The 15,721-nt window shown below is 42.9% G+C and overlaps 1 protein-coding gene across 1 annotated transcript in view; it reads left to right on the forward strand.

Moving 5' to 3' along the window:
• Positions 1-15,721, forward strand: part of LOC139536729 (homeobox protein PKNOX2-like) — a 132,364-nt gene that overhangs the window by 16,152 nt on the left and 100,491 nt on the right. Inside the window, exon 2 of the mRNA XM_071337328.1 lies at positions 4,462-4,549. The gene's annotated coding sequence lies outside the window, so the exon portion shown is untranslated. The remainder of the gene's footprint in view (positions 1-4,461; positions 4,550-15,721) is intronic.

Consider the following 15,721-nt stretch of genomic DNA (forward strand, 5'->3'; position numbering starts at 1 on the left):
GCACCCTATAGATGGCCAAATTACCTCCTTTCCTGTTTGGCCAGAATAAAGAAACTTGTATAATTGTACATCCTGCTTGACAGTGATCTGTGTGATATTCTGGTGTACAGCTGTAAGGCATGACAGAATATTTAGGTCCCATTGTGTGTGGAGATACCACTGTAAGAATTGTATATTGAGTTCATTCTATAGATACAGATACATTCAGTTTGGTGTTTGTTGCAAGCATGGGGGGTCAAGTTTATGCATTGGGTTTTTGAGTTTGGGTGCATGTGCTACAGAACTCGGCATTATACAAAATGAATTAGCTTCTTCATGCCCTGCGTCTTAGTGTAGAACAACCAAGCTAACTTTTCTTATTTTATGGAAATTAAATTATGGCATAATGCCACTTTCGTTATTAGAACAGAGAGACTGTGCATATGAATCAGTCTACTGTTGTCATAGTAACATGAAGCACTAAACCTTGGAGCAGCTGTTGTTATGGCAGACTTTGAACAGCTGGGGGGCTATTGCTGGCAAGGGATTGTGGGAAATGAGTCCTTTGGTCCTCCCTGCTCACCTTGACCTCCCTCCTCCTCCGAAGTGGAGTGTTTGGGGATCTTAAAGAGGTCCATCTGGAATATTCCACTGTGTACTGAGTCTGTGTATGGTTATAGGATATTTATTGAACATTCAGAATGCATAATAATGCTATCTTCTCTGAACATGTTTGCTATAACAAACTACGTACTCCACAAAATGAATGGTAAAAAAAAGTAGAGCAAATGAGCTGGATTGTCTCGTAACGTGGGGCCGCAAATGAGTTTGAAGCATTCGAATGCATCTCGTTGTCCGAGAGCAAATGTTGTACACGGCCGTGATAAAAACTCACTCGCAGGAAGCACAACTTGTCCAATTCCTTCAGCATTAATCAAGTCAAAGCGTAACCCGAGAGCAGCACCCCATCCTCCCACTGTTCGCTTTAATGAAGAATTCCTCGACTGGGGGACAGTGCATGTGTGTGTGAGCATGTGTGCTAGGCCTGCTCGCATGAGGTGACGTGCAAGACTCCTTGAGAATCTGAGACCGAGACAGTGACTATGTGAGAAAAATCAAACACCCCAGGGTCAGGCAGGCCCACTCTCTTCTCTTCATGTCTGTTTAGGGGCCCAGCCAGCCGGCCAGGCTGACAAACCTTAGTGGGGCCGGTGTGGTGGTCTGCTGCTGCAGGAATGCTAATGCTTCCTGCTTCCTCTGTGGTTTGTGAGAAACACGGTGATTAGCCCTCCAGCCCCCCAGGGGGAGCCTCTGCTCCTTCGGCCCCACTCCAATTCACTTTGACGTCAACAGGAAGGCCGGTCCAGGGCCCCAGGGGGGTCGTCCTGGAGGAAGACTGGGGGGACTCTTGGGCCTGGGCAGGCCAGGCGGCTGAGCGGCCAGAGAGGAAGGCCACTGCTGGCCCTGGAGCTTAGGGGAGGCTTCTAGAGGGATTACAGACCAGGCTAAAATGTTTTCTTTGTAGCTGGAGGAAACCTGAGAAATGCCCCCCCCCCCATCTTCCTTGGGTGACAGTAGTGTTGGTGAAGTGAACGACCCAGGCTAGAGGCTACATCCCAATGTTATTTTAAAAAGCCTCCTCTCCTCATCTCCTTTCATGAGCATTGGTCTGAAATGAGTTCATACATTGAAACTAAATGGTATATGGTGGAATCCAGTTCTATCCAGTTTTCTATCACTTGTTAGTGGTCTTGAAGTAAAGTAAACAAAGAAGCCATGTAACTGCTACAGTCTGTACATCCATCCTCCCCCTGTCTGTTATATCTCCAGCCTTTAAGCTCCCTAGCCTGTACCTCACACAGTCCCCATTGAGCCATCTTCAGAGTTCGTTCTGTTTAGGTGACCTAAACTGGGATATGCTTAACACCCCGGCCACCCTACAATCTAAGATAGATGCCCTCAATCTCACACAAATTATCAAGGAACCCACTAGGTACAACCCTAAATCCATAAACATGGGCACCCTCATAGATATTATCCTGACCAACTTGCCCTCCAAATACACCTCTGCTGTTTTCAATCAGGATCTTTTTTTATTTTTTCTGTTTTTTATTTCACCTTTATTTAACCAGGTCAGCTAGTTGAGAACAAGTTCTCATTTACAACTGCGACCTGGCCAAGATAAAGCAAAGCAGTGCGACACAAACAACAACACAGAGTTACACATGGGATAAACAAGTGTACATTCAATAACACAATAGAAAAAAAGAAAGTCTATATACAGTGTGTGCAAATGGCGTGAGGAGGTAAGCAATAACTAGGCCATAGTAGCGAAGCAATTACAATTTAGCAGATTAACACTGGAGTGATAAATGAGCAGATGATGATGTGCAACTAGAGATACTGGTGTGCAAAAGAGCAGAAAAGTAAATAAAAACAATATGGGGATGAGGTAGGTAGATTGGGTGGGCTATTTACAGATGGACTATGTACAGCTGCAGCGATCGGTTAGTTGCTCAGATAGCTGATGTTTAAAGTTAGTGAGGGAAATATAAGTCTCCAGTTTCAGCGATTTTAGCAATTCGTTCCAGTCACTGGCAGCAGAGAACTGGAAGGAAAGGCGGCCAAAGGAGGTGTTGGCTTTGGGGATGACCAGTGAGATATACCTGCTGTAGCGCGTGCTATGGGTGGGTGTTGTTATCGTGACCAGTGCGCTGAGATAAGGCGGAGCTTTACCTAGCATAGACTTATAGATGAGCTGGAGCCAGTGGGTCTGGCGATGAATATGTAGCGAGGGCCAGCCGACTAGAGCATACAGGTCGCAGTGGTGAGTGGTATATGGGGCTTTGGTAACAAAACGGATGGCACTGTGATAGACTGCATCCAGTTTGCTGAGTAGAGTGTTGGAAGCTATTTTGTAGATGACATCGCCGAAGTCGAGGATCGGTAGGATAGTCAGTTTTACTAGGGTAAGTTTGGCGGCGTGAGTGAAGGAGACTTACCTAGGTGTCTGGCTAGACTGTAAACTCTCCTTCCAGACTCATATTAAGCATCTCCAATCCAAAATCAAATCTAGAATTGGCTTCCTATTTCGCAGCAAAGCCTCCTTCACTCACACTGCCAAACATACCCTCGTAAAACTGTCTATCCTACCGATCCTCGACTTCGGCAATGTCATTTACAAAATAGCCTCCAACACTCTACTCAGCAAATTGGATGCAGTCTATCACAGTGCCATCCGTTTTGTCACCAAAGCCCCATATACCACCCACCACTGCAACCTGTATGCTCTCGTCGGCTGGCCCTTGCTACATATTCGTCACCAGACCCACTGGCTCAAGGTCTATAAGTCTTTGCTAGGTAAAGCTCTGCATTATCTCATCTTACTGGTCACCATAGCAACACCCACCCGTAGCACGCGCTCCAGCAGGTATATCTCACTCATCATTCCCAAAGCCTACACCTGCTTTGGCCGCCTTTCCTTCCAGTTCTCTGCTGCCAATGACTGGAACGAATTGCAAAAATCGCTGAAGTTGGAGACTTTTATCTCCCTCACTAACTTTAAGCATCAGCTGTCTGAGCAGCTCACCAATTTCTGCAGCTGTACACAGCCCATCTGTAAATAGCCAATCCAACATCCCCATATTGTTTTTATTTACTTTTTTTGCTCTTTTGCACACCCGTATTTCTACTTGCACATCATCATCTGCACATCTATCACTCCAGTGTTAATTTGCTAAATTGTAATTACTTCGCTGCTGTGGCCTATTTATTGCCTTACCTCCTTACTCCATTTGCACACACTGTACATTGATTTTTCTATTGTTATTGACTGTACTTTGTTTATCCCATGTGTAGCTCTGTGTTGTTGTTTTTTGTCGCACTGCTTTGCTTTGCTTTATCTTGGCCAGGTCGCAGTTGTAAATGAGAACTTGTTCTCAACTGGCCTACCTGGTTAAATAAAGGTGAAATAAAAGTAAATAAAAATAAATACAGGTCTTGGTAAACGTAGGCCGTTCAGAGCTCCGGTGTTAGCAGGTAGCTTCTGGAGTCGCTAGCCTACTGGGAGGACCACCACACTCCCACTGACAGGAGACACGACTAGCCGGTCAAACGAAAGATCATGTGCCCAACCCTAAATTAATGATTGAACTTAAATATGTTACATGTGCACATTAACTGACTGCAATGCACCATAACTCCTTGAAACTTGAGCCTATGGAAGTACTAGGCACAAAGCAGTTTATCTCACAGATACAAAGGGTTCTTGCAGCCAAGAAATTCTATATTCAACATATTTACACACATAATATGAGGGTATTTTCATGACAATACTGTAAAGATAAGAAATATCCCTGGACCACTATCATTGCAAAATTACAATTAAATGCTTTGCTTACTCATGTGTACAGTATGTGGGATATATGTTAAAAAGTGGCTTTATACATGTGTACCCACACAACAATATTTCCTGTTTTGTAGACTTTGTGTGGAGGACCGGACACTAAGGCGTGGAAGAGCAGACAACGACAACATTGACTACTGCTTTGTTGCAGAGGGCAAACTAACTGTAAGTTTTTCCATCACCTTTTCACAGTCCTGAAATAGGGAAGTAATGGCTCGGACACACCAATAATGTTTGCCTGCCAAGAGTACTTAGGACCTCTGAACAGAGTGCCAGATGTAATTTGCGAACCGATTGCAAACCAATTTTACATGTACACTGAACAAAAATGTAAAAGCAACATGTAAAGTGTTGGTCCCATGTTTCATGAGCTGGAATAAAAAATACCAGAAATGTTCCATACGCACAAAAAGCTTATTTCTCTAAAATGTTTAGCACAAATGTGTTTACATCCTGGTTAGTGAGCATTTCTCATTTGCGAAGATAATCCATCCACCTGACAGGTGTGGCATATCAAGAAGTTGATTAAACAGCATGATCATTACAGAGGTGCAACTTGTGCTGGGGACAATAAATGGCCACTCTAAAATGTGAAGTTTTGTCACATAACACAATGCTACAGATGTCTCAAGTTTTGAGGGAGCGTGCAATTGGCATGCGGACTGCAGGAATATCCACCAAACCTGTTGCCAGATAATTGAATGTTCATTTCTCTACCATAAGCCGCCTCCAATGTTGTTTTAGAGACGATAGGTTTGTGTGGGCGAGCGGTTTGCTGATGTCAACGTTGTGAACAGAGTGCACCATGGTGGCGGCGGGCTTATGGTATGGGCATGAATAGGCCTCGGACAATTGCATTTTATCAATGGCAATTTGAATGCACAGAGATACCGTAAAGAGGTCCTGAGGCCCATTGTCGTGCCATTCATCCGCCTCCATCACCTCATGTTTCAGCATGATAATGCACAGCCCCATGTCACAAGGATCTGTACACAATTTCTGGAAGCTAAAAATGTCCCAGTTCTTCCACGGCCTGCATACTCACCAGACATGTCACTCTTTGAGCATATTTGGGATGCTCTGCATCGACATGTATGACACCGTGTTCCAGTTCCCGCCAATATCCGCCAACTTTGCACAGCCTCTGAAGAGGAGTGGGACAACATTCCACAGGCCACAATCAACAGCCTGATCAACTATGCGAAGGAGATGTGTCGCGCTGCATGAGGCAAATGGTGGTCACACCAGATACTGACTGGTTTTCTGATCCACGTCCCTAATGTTAAGGTATCTATGACCAACAGATGCATATCTGTATTCCCAGTCATGTGAAATCCATAGATTAGGGCCTAATGAATTCATTTAAATTGATTGATTTCCTTATATGAACTGTAACTCAGTAACAGCTTCGAAATTGTTTTGTTGCATGATGCGTTTATTTTTGTTCAGTATAGAATCTCAGGAAAATGTCGGTAGAAAAATGGGAGATCCACATTAGGTGCAATGTGTGTGTCCCTTAACTCTTGAAGTCTTCTTCGTTAAAGTTGATGTTTACATACTGTATGTTTGTTTACAGCACTATTAGAGAAGAGGTTTATGTAGCAGGGCCTAAGTGTAGTGTGTAGGCATGTGTTGTATATGCATGACTAACATCTGTTATATCTAATTCTGTCGAACTGCCTCTTCCGATCCAACTGCAAGTGTTTTTATCTTCCATGATAAAGGCTAAGACTAAGAGCACACGATTAATTGTAACTCCTACCTTAAACAAACTGCCATGCAAGAGTAGTTCAATCTCTTTGATTTACTCAACTCCTTCGTGGTTCGGTTGAGGTAGCACAACATCAATCATTTAAGGCCTCTTCCTAATTACGCCGGCTAAATTGTATTTCCAAATTGGACTTTTTAAGTTGTCTTTACTTCTCACAGGGAGTTCATTTCCCAAAGTTTGGATGCTGCCTTTTCCCATCTTGTTTTTAATAGCAGTTAGATTCACTCTAAAAACACTATTTATGTCTTTAATGGCTGAGCGGGCCAGGATGGAATTGACTGGAGTTGACGAGTTCTAAGAGAAGCTGTGGGGGGAGTTCGAGACGAGGGCTTTACCGTGACAATATAATGACAGGCAGCAGTGAGGTGAACTCATTTTTTATCAAGGGGGGAATAGGATGAGAAGGGAGGGTGGAGGGCAGAAAGAGAGGGAAGTCTCTTTAATTGAGTGTGAAAGCAGCTGGGTATTCCGAGCCATTTCCCGCCACAGCAGTGGTGCATTGGTGCTGCCCGTTTCCATATCATCCCAGCCCTAATCGCTCCCAGCCCCTGCTTCCTCTCTCCCGCCTCTCCTCTCCCGCCTGGATCCTTCGGAGCCCTGCCGAGGATTGTCTTGCACTTGATTTTGTTAGACCTAACAAGATTTTGCTAATTAAATCTCCTCATGGCTGGAGTCACCATCTCGCCTGTCGTACAGAGCGATTGTTTGTATAGATCTTTTTAGACAAATAAACATTTTCATTCCGAAGGAAGGGGGAGAGGAGAGGAGGGGGGTGTTGACGGAATGAGGCCTGTGTTGCTCTTTCCGCTCCTCCTATTTTGCGCCAAGCTGCTTGACTGCATTTCTGATAGTCCTTATAGGCTTTTACCTAGGATTCTGTGTGAGGGAAGAGGCAGCCATCCGCACCAGGTACCACTGTCTCTCCTCAGTGGAATGGCAGCCATGAGATGATAGCACAGATAGAACAATGAGCCAGGTGTTTCACAGGATGTATACATCTGAAGCATCCGGTTGGCATTTTCACTCCCCACCAAATGGCAATGAGAAGAAGCCCAGTGGTCGGTAGTGGGAGGAGATGGAGCGAGATGGATTTTGGGCGACATTCTGCACATTTTCTCTGTTCCCAAAACTATACTGAACAAAAATATAAATGCAACATCAAATCAAATCAAATTTCATTTGTCACATGTGCCGAATACAACAGGTGTAGACCTTCCCGTGAAATGCTTACTTACAAGCCCTTACAATGCAGTTCAAGAAATAGAGTTAAGAAAATATTTACTAAATAAACTAAAGTAAAAGTTAAATAAAAAGTAACACAATAAAATAACAATAACGAGGCTATATACAGGGGGTACCGGTACCGAGTCAATGTGCAGGGGTACATGTTAGTCGTAAAAGATTCAAAGATTAAAAGATTTTACTGAGTTACAGTTCATATGAGGAAATCAGTCAATTGAAATACATTTATTAGGCTTTAATCTATGGATTTCACATGACTGGGAATACAGATATGCATCTGTTGGTCACAGATACCTTTAAAAAAATGGGCCTCACATTGGGCCTCAGGATCTCATCATGGTTTATTTGTGCATTCAATTTGCCTTAAATAAAATGCAATTGTGTTCGTTGTCATTAGCTTATGCCTGCCCCTACCATAACCCCACCGCCACCATTGGGCACTCTGTTCACAACGGTGACATCAGCAAGCCGCTCACCCACACGACGCCATACATATGGTCTGCGGTTGGGAGGCTGGATGTACTGCGAAATTCTCTAAAACGACGTTGGAAGCTACTTATGGTAGAAAAAAATGAACATTCAATTATCTGGCAACAGCTCTGGTGGACATTCCTGCAGTCAGCATGCCAATTGCACGCTCCCTCAAAACTGTGCACAACATTTTAGAGAAATAAGGTTTTTGTGCGTAGGGAACATTTCAGTTCATGAAACATAGGACCAACAGTTCTCATGTTGCGTTTATATTTTTGTTCAGTATAGAATCTGTTACGAACAGAGTGGACTACATTTTGTAGACTTTACCCTTTACCAAAAGTTTAAAAAATGACATTGTTTAGAATGAGTGCAAGGGGCGAAATTAGTTATTGCACACGTGCACTTCACAAAGTAGGCGTTCCCTAACAGAAATATGCAAATACATACTAGAACACACCAATAGGATCTCGCTAGCTCGTGCTTGGCTCTGCCCACCTCCTTGCTTGTTCTGCCCACTATGATTAATTTGCTCCCCTTGGAAATGACAGGCTGTGGTCTATCTTGGGTTAGTTATAAAAAATATTTGATGATAGTCTCTTATGAACCCTGTCAATGGCTTTCTAGCTCTTTCCATTCCTTCACATCATCGTGTTATTTTTATTTTATTGATAAATGGGCAGCGATCATGCAGCTTTACTATCCTGATAAACACAGCCGTTCACCCAATCCACTCCGGTCTTTATGGATTAATAGAAAACCTTTTGACAATGATATATGCTTTCATAGTGCACATATAGTATGACCAATTCTAAGATGGATAGATGCATACGAATACATATATTGTCTTCCTCTCCTGTAGTTCCCTTTGTTGTCATTCCTAACAAGGAAACAGCCTGTAAAACTACATGCAATAAAAAGAGGTTTCAGTAACCAAAATGTCCCTATCAGTCCCAGTGTATATCTCAAGAAGTCTCCCTGCATTGTATAGCACTGTGTTGTAGTGTTCTAGGGGAAGTGTCACCGGGTGGGCCCAGGTCTAAACATAGGCGATGCCTGGAAGGGGCCTTGAGAGCATTGTTGACAGCAGCCATTTGTCCTGCTATTGTGGATTCCCCCCCAGGAGACTCTCCCCGACTATTGTGGGAGCAGACCTCCTGTTTCCCGCTTAGGCCTTGCACACCCAGTGCCAGGCCTCTCTAGCCAAAGGCTCCTTTGTAACCCCCTTCCACCTCCTACCTCCAGTCTCCTCTTCCCCTCCATGCCTGCATCACCCTAACTCGCTCTTTGGTTCGGTTCTATCCAGACCTCTGCCACCTCTGTCGCCATTGTGGGTGGTGTGGGCAGGCTGCCCGGTCCTGGCAGAGGTGCCCCCTGGTGAAGGCCTGTGCTTGGTGATCAGGTTTCTTCCACCTGTCGCTCAGCTTAGGGAGGGAGGGGATGGAGGGAGGGAGGGAGCCAGGGGAGATGCCCAGGCATCTGGCACCAAGCGGGGCTTGCCATGTGCCAAAAGTACTGGATCCAATGTTCTGGACCTTTCATTTAATCTCATTTAATTTCATTTCTCCACTGTGAAGTTCTTTATCAAGGAGGACAAAATAAATGGTGGTAGGGAATTGTATTGTTAGCATTTGTGTTAGCATGTGGCTAATAACTAGCATCTCAAAGCTAGAGGTTAGTTACAGCTAATGTTGCATTGTTGGAATAAAAGCTATGTGTTTAATGTTTTGATATGTCAATACAAGTGTTTAAGGAATGCCATTACGACTCTGATGAGTACCTTGTGTACAGTTTCCTGCTCACAAAATTGTATCTAGCATATGAAGTATCTAGCACATGCATAGCAAGGTTAGCATAGCACAGTACCGGTACCCCTGTATATAGCCTCACTACTGTTATTTTACTGCTGCTCTTCATTGATTTGTTACTTTTATTTTATTTTTTTCACTTATCTATTTTTTTACTTAACACTTAGTTTTCTAACTGCATTGTTGGTTTAGGGTTTGTAAGTAAACATTTCACTGTAAGGTCTGCACCTGTTGTAATCGACGCATGTGACAAATACAATTTGATTTGAATTTAGAGGGAAGCCATTAAACAGATAACATCTAAATGCTCACTCTCAGGTGAGTCAACTAAGCTTATTTTAGATTGAAGCACCTGACACCTCCCACTGTCTTTACAGACAATTAAATAGTGTACGTTACCATTTCCAATCCCACAAGGAAATCCAATGTAAACCCTCGAGAAAGTCATTTAGCCTGCACTGCCTCCATACATACCAAGCCATATTAGTGGATAATCTGTGAAACTGTAAGCCTAGGGTGCCGCCTAGGCTAAGGGCATTTTCCAAATGTATTAAACGATTTAGCTGTCATTTCGATAATGGAACGAAAAACGGAAAAAGGTAACAAATTGGAGTACGCCTGTAAATATAGTTGGGCAATCTCAAGTTAACCTGTATGCCTTTTATCATAACTGTTAGCACACTAGCTACCCTGCTATCTCCCATCCCATATTTCTTGCCATCTCAACCTCAACCATCATCCCCCTGTGAAACCCTTACATCTCCTCACCCTGCTAGCTACCCAACCCTGCTCTTGTTACCCCACCTACCCAGCAACCCTAATTCTAATTATGTTGATTTAACTTAGCCACAGCCCCCTCCTCCATCCATACCTCCATCTGAATGGAAGCTTATTAGTTAGATTTTTTTTTATTATTCCCCATTTCTTGGGGTCCCTGTCGGCATTTCCAATTACTCTCACCGCGCGGCTGTAATTGCCTCCATGCTAATGGCCGCCAGACAATCGTGCTAAATGAGGTGAGGCTGAGAGGCTGCGAGCCCGACTTCATTAAGAGCTAATGGGATTTTATTGGGGGGACTGAAGACCCAGCTCATCATAAAGGGACGATGGAAGGAAAACAAAACAGATGGAGAGGAAGAGCCGAAAGACTCTGCGACGTAGCTCCCTGCGTAGGCAGCAAAACACTACAACTATATCCTCACCACACCATCAACCCCCCACCCCATACCTGTAAAACATTATAGCGTTATTGAAAGGCCTGGAGGGTGGAAGGTTTTATAGAAAGTCTGTGGGCTTCCACTTGTGTCATTGTATTTCAATTATAGTTAAAATTCAGTTTTTTTCAGAATGTTTATTTGTCTTTGTTAAAAAGTATTCTAGCCTGTAATTTTGTAGCACTTACCACAGAAAAAACATTATTTCACTTGCAATCTTCTCTCTCGGATTTTAAGCAGATCAATACCGAGTCAAGTTGGTAATATCACAGTTTATTTTTTCATCACCTATATGTACAATAGATACTGACACTAACTAATTCAGTATATTAACTCATAAAAAAAAAATAGTACTGGTGACACTTCCAGACAGACAATGCCCTGGTTTTAACCCAGTTGAGGCATCCAACGTGCTGCACTGAGATTGAGTTAGCATTCATGCATCTGTGCAATTGTGGATATGGCAGTGTTTGATGCACTCTGAAACAAGGAAAGTACTCAACTCAAAAAGAGGGCACACAAAGTGCTACAAAAATAGCTTTAACAGCAGCAACGTTTGGTTTTGTACATATTGTTAAAATACTTTTGCATGTGTTCGGTTTATGTATTTTATAGGGGAAAGAGATATGATAACTCCTTCAATGTGCAGATGATATCTATGGAATGGAGATGAGTGAGATAGCCAATCACTGCCGATAGGCAGCAATGTGATGCATCTCGTGTTAAGATGTTTTCCAACCCAGACATGTACAGTATGTATGTATTTGGTACAGATGCCCATGAAATGAATATGAATATTCCCTCGTCTGTCATCAGTCTGCCCTTGGTATGCATGTGAAGTTGGTCCACCATTTTGGAGAACCCCTATAGGAATTGCTAAATTGTGAAGATTGCGGTTGTGGATCAGTTGCCCATACTTTAATCCTCTGCGCCATCTTAATTCTGCTACGGTTGGCCTGCTGTGGGATTCAGCTCAATGGGCCTTTTGGCTCCTCTGTAAGAGGGTCCTGCCAAAATCTATTACACGGTGAATAAAGCTAAGTGTTCACCTGCAGGAGCATTTAGACCCAGTGTGTAATGGATACTGTAAAGTGAACATCAGCTACTAATCTGACTTTGCTCCATTCTGTCGTTATTCAAATATCTTGGCTACTCAGTCCATTCACAGGAAATGAGAAGTCGTGATTTGCCCAAAATACACGACTATTTGGGATCAAAAACGACATGTTTCTAACTGACTGACTTGTCCTAAGCAAAGTCTCTCAAAAGACAATCGAACGATTCAAAGTTTCCTGGCCTCCTGAAAAACTTCCAGTCCAACTTTACTCTGTTGCTTTTCTTCCACATATTCCTTGTCTTCATCCACACAAGACAGTGTACTCAGTGTGTGTACCCAGTGTTTGTTTTGGGTGGTTGTAGGCCTGTGCCGGGTCCTGCAGCCGATTTAGCCCTGGTCCTGGTAGTAACAGCTGTTCTCCAGCTGCCAGTAGCTCCTGCTGGGAGTAAAACAGGCCCAAACCTCTAGGGTCAGAGCTGTGGTATGGCGGTCTCCACGGCAACTGGCGGAGGATCTAGAGCCCTGAGAAAGATCCTGCTACTGAGATGAGAGAAGCGCTATGGCTCGCCTCTGAGCACAGCACAGGGCAATGCGGGCGCTCCCGAGCGGGGAGACAGGGAGAGAGAGAGAGAAGTGGATAGGAGGGAGTGAGGGATGGGGAGAGGAGGGAGAGAGGGAGAGAGAGAGAGAGAAGTGGATAGGAGGGAGTGAGGGATGGGGAGAGGAGGGAGAGAGGGAGAGAGAGAGAGAAGTGGATAGGAGGGAGTGAGGGATGGGGAGAGGAGGGAGAGAGGGAGAGAGGGAGGGAGATAAAGAGGATAAGGAGAGGCGGGTGGGCGGGAGGGAGTGAGAGAGAGGCTTGGTTTTAGCCCTGACAAAACAGCAGTTGTCATGTTAACCCAACCCCCTCCTCCTTCTCCCCTTCCTTCTCTCTTTCAATCTCTCTTCAACCCTTCACCTAGCTCAGTTATTCCCCACAGGGAGTAAGGCTATGGTGGGAGCCTGATCTTCCGCCTCCAGAACTCAGAGGCAGCGTTCGAATGACTGAAACACTATATGTAAGACTTAAAAAATGTCCCTGGGTGCCGTCTTGTATTCAACAGGCCAACCAGTGATGATTAGAACAAAAAATCCCTATCCCTTTGCCAAAATGTTGAGTATTTTTGTTATATTACACCAGCACTGAGCAAGCTATATTCTATGAAAATAAATGCTATTTTATGATACGTGGTAATTCAATAAACTCTGTCTTTTCATGCAAAGTAAGGTTATTTCATTTGATTTCTGCTGGTTCAGATACGTTTGTTGCTCTAACTTCAGTAATGAGGTTATGCCTACACTGTTAGTCTCAAACTGCAGACCACATCAAAGCTATTTACACTGTAGTAGGCAATGGCTATCAACTTGTTAATTTTTATATATTTCTGTGTTCACACAAAAACATAAGAATAAAGCTTTCACCCACCATCCTTATGTACAAACGACATCTCCAAGATTCAAATCAGACAGGAGACAATAGAAACAGTAACAGAAAGAGTAACAGGTGTTAGCGAAGATGCAGTGCCACTTGAACCACTGTATCTGCTGATCAAGGTTTCGCTTTAAGTGGAAGGAGAAATGCTTGGCATCCTTTGTGGACCTTCTGATGATAATACATGTAAATCAGTTTAAGCCAAAAGGAAATTGAGAATCAAACCATCTATTGTTATGGTACATGAAACATTTTCAGGACATTATTGTTCTGTTCTACATGTAGAGTCCACCAAGCTTCACCTGTAGCTCGACATGTAAGACACACAAACAACACTTGACTTAGAGGGAGGGGAAAATAATGCTTGTTATTTCCCTCGTCAACACTTTTTGCCCAAACAGTGACAGAAACACAGAACGAATGGCGGGGTTGCACTGTCGGTTTCTATGGTAACAGGCTCCCTGTGAAAAGGTCACCATCAGAGGCAGCCTCAGAAAGGTACGAGGATTATGGGGGATTTGGAGGGGGAATAAAATCAGTTTAAAAATAATATATAAATACATTTCTTCTTTAGAATATGTGAACGATGATAGAAACATTTGATTTGAATAGTGCAATTACATGGCTCCAAACGACAAGGGCCTCTCTTTTTTCTTATGATTTCTTTATTTTCTTATGATGTCAGAATTGAAAAGGGAGTGTGGTCGGCAGTCGACTGCCAACCAAGCTTTGTGCTCGCAGCTGATACGTACCTGCCTTGCCCCCTCAATCACTGGCGGCTCCTTCCGTTCCCGTCCCTCTCAAGTCATTTAATTAAGTCAGTCTCGCTGGTATGGCTGGCAAAGATAATTGGAGTGGGTTTTGGATGCCATTTACTCTAAATGTCGGCTGTTTCTTTCCTTTCTTCTCGGTATGCCTTGGTCTGTCTCAGTCTACCTTTCTCCCCTCATCTTATGGCATGGAGGCTGATGGAGCCACCTAGCTCCCCTTCTCTCTTCTATGTCTCTTTCGCTTCCATCTTATATTCAAATGTGAAATATGGATTAACCTTGTCTGTGTGGTGCGTGGCACACCGCAGAGAAGTTCCTGTGAATTGAAAATTTGGGCCGATGCTGCAATTTATTTTAAATGGCAAATCAGGCGAGGGCAATTTAATCCTCTTTGAAAAAAGTACAAATTTCTCACTGTCAAGAATAGTGAAAACTTATAGGGAAGACATTTTACAATAGCTTAAGAATCACTGATGATGCTTTATGATAGTGTCAGTGATGTAGGCACTGCTTTGATGATCTCAAAGTGAATCAATTGTATGTTGATTCTCAAAATATTTTCACATTGCTTCCATATGTAGAGATGGATCATTTATACAGTACCAGTCAAAAGTTTGGACACACCAATCATTCAACGTTTTTTCTTTATTTTTACTATTTTCTACATCGTAGAATAATATTGAAGACATCAAAACTATGAAATAACCCATATGTAGTAAACAAAAAAGTGTTAAACAAATCAAAATATATTTTATATTTGAGATTCGTTGAAGTAGCCACCCTTTGCCTTGATGACAGCTTTGCACACTCTTTGTTTAACACTTTCTTTTACATGATTCCATATGTGTTATTTCATAGTTTTGATGTCTTCAATATTATTCTACAATGTAGAAAATAGTCCAAATAAAGAAATCCCTGGAATGTGTAGGTGTGTCCAAACTATTTACTGGTACTGTATATATTGTATATAGACTTATTTTTCTACTGTATTATTGACTGTATGTTTGTTTTACTCCATGTGTAACTCTGTGTTGTTGTATGTGTCGAACTGCTTTGCTTTATCTTGGCCAGGTCGCAATTGTAAATGAGTACTTGTTCTCAACTTGCCTACCTGGTTAAATAAAGGTGAAATAAAAAATAAATAAATACAAATATTGTATGTGATGAATAATGACCCCGAAGTTCTAGTCAAGAGTAGGTGCAGTTGAACTCAGATTAAGACTCCAAAATATGGTTTTGCAACATTGTGAAGATGTAACGGGCTTCCTCCTTCTCTTCATCCGAAGAGGAGTAACAAGGATTAGACCAACGTGCAGCGGGTTGTGAATACATAATGATTTATTATAAAGACTAAGACAAACACGAAAAACACTTGATACTTTTACAAAACAACAAACGAAGTAGACAGACCTGGTGCGACGAACTTACATGTAACACGAAGAACGCAATAACAGGAAAACTGACTACATAAAACGAATGAACAAACAAAACCGAAAACAGTCCCGTGTGGCGTAACATACAGACACTGACACA

Source organism: Salvelinus alpinus, chromosome 13, assembly GCF_045679555.1.
Source record: "Salvelinus alpinus chromosome 13, SLU_Salpinus.1, whole genome shotgun sequence".
Classification (NCBI taxonomy): Eukaryota; Metazoa; Chordata; class Actinopteri; order Salmoniformes; family Salmonidae; genus Salvelinus; species Salvelinus alpinus.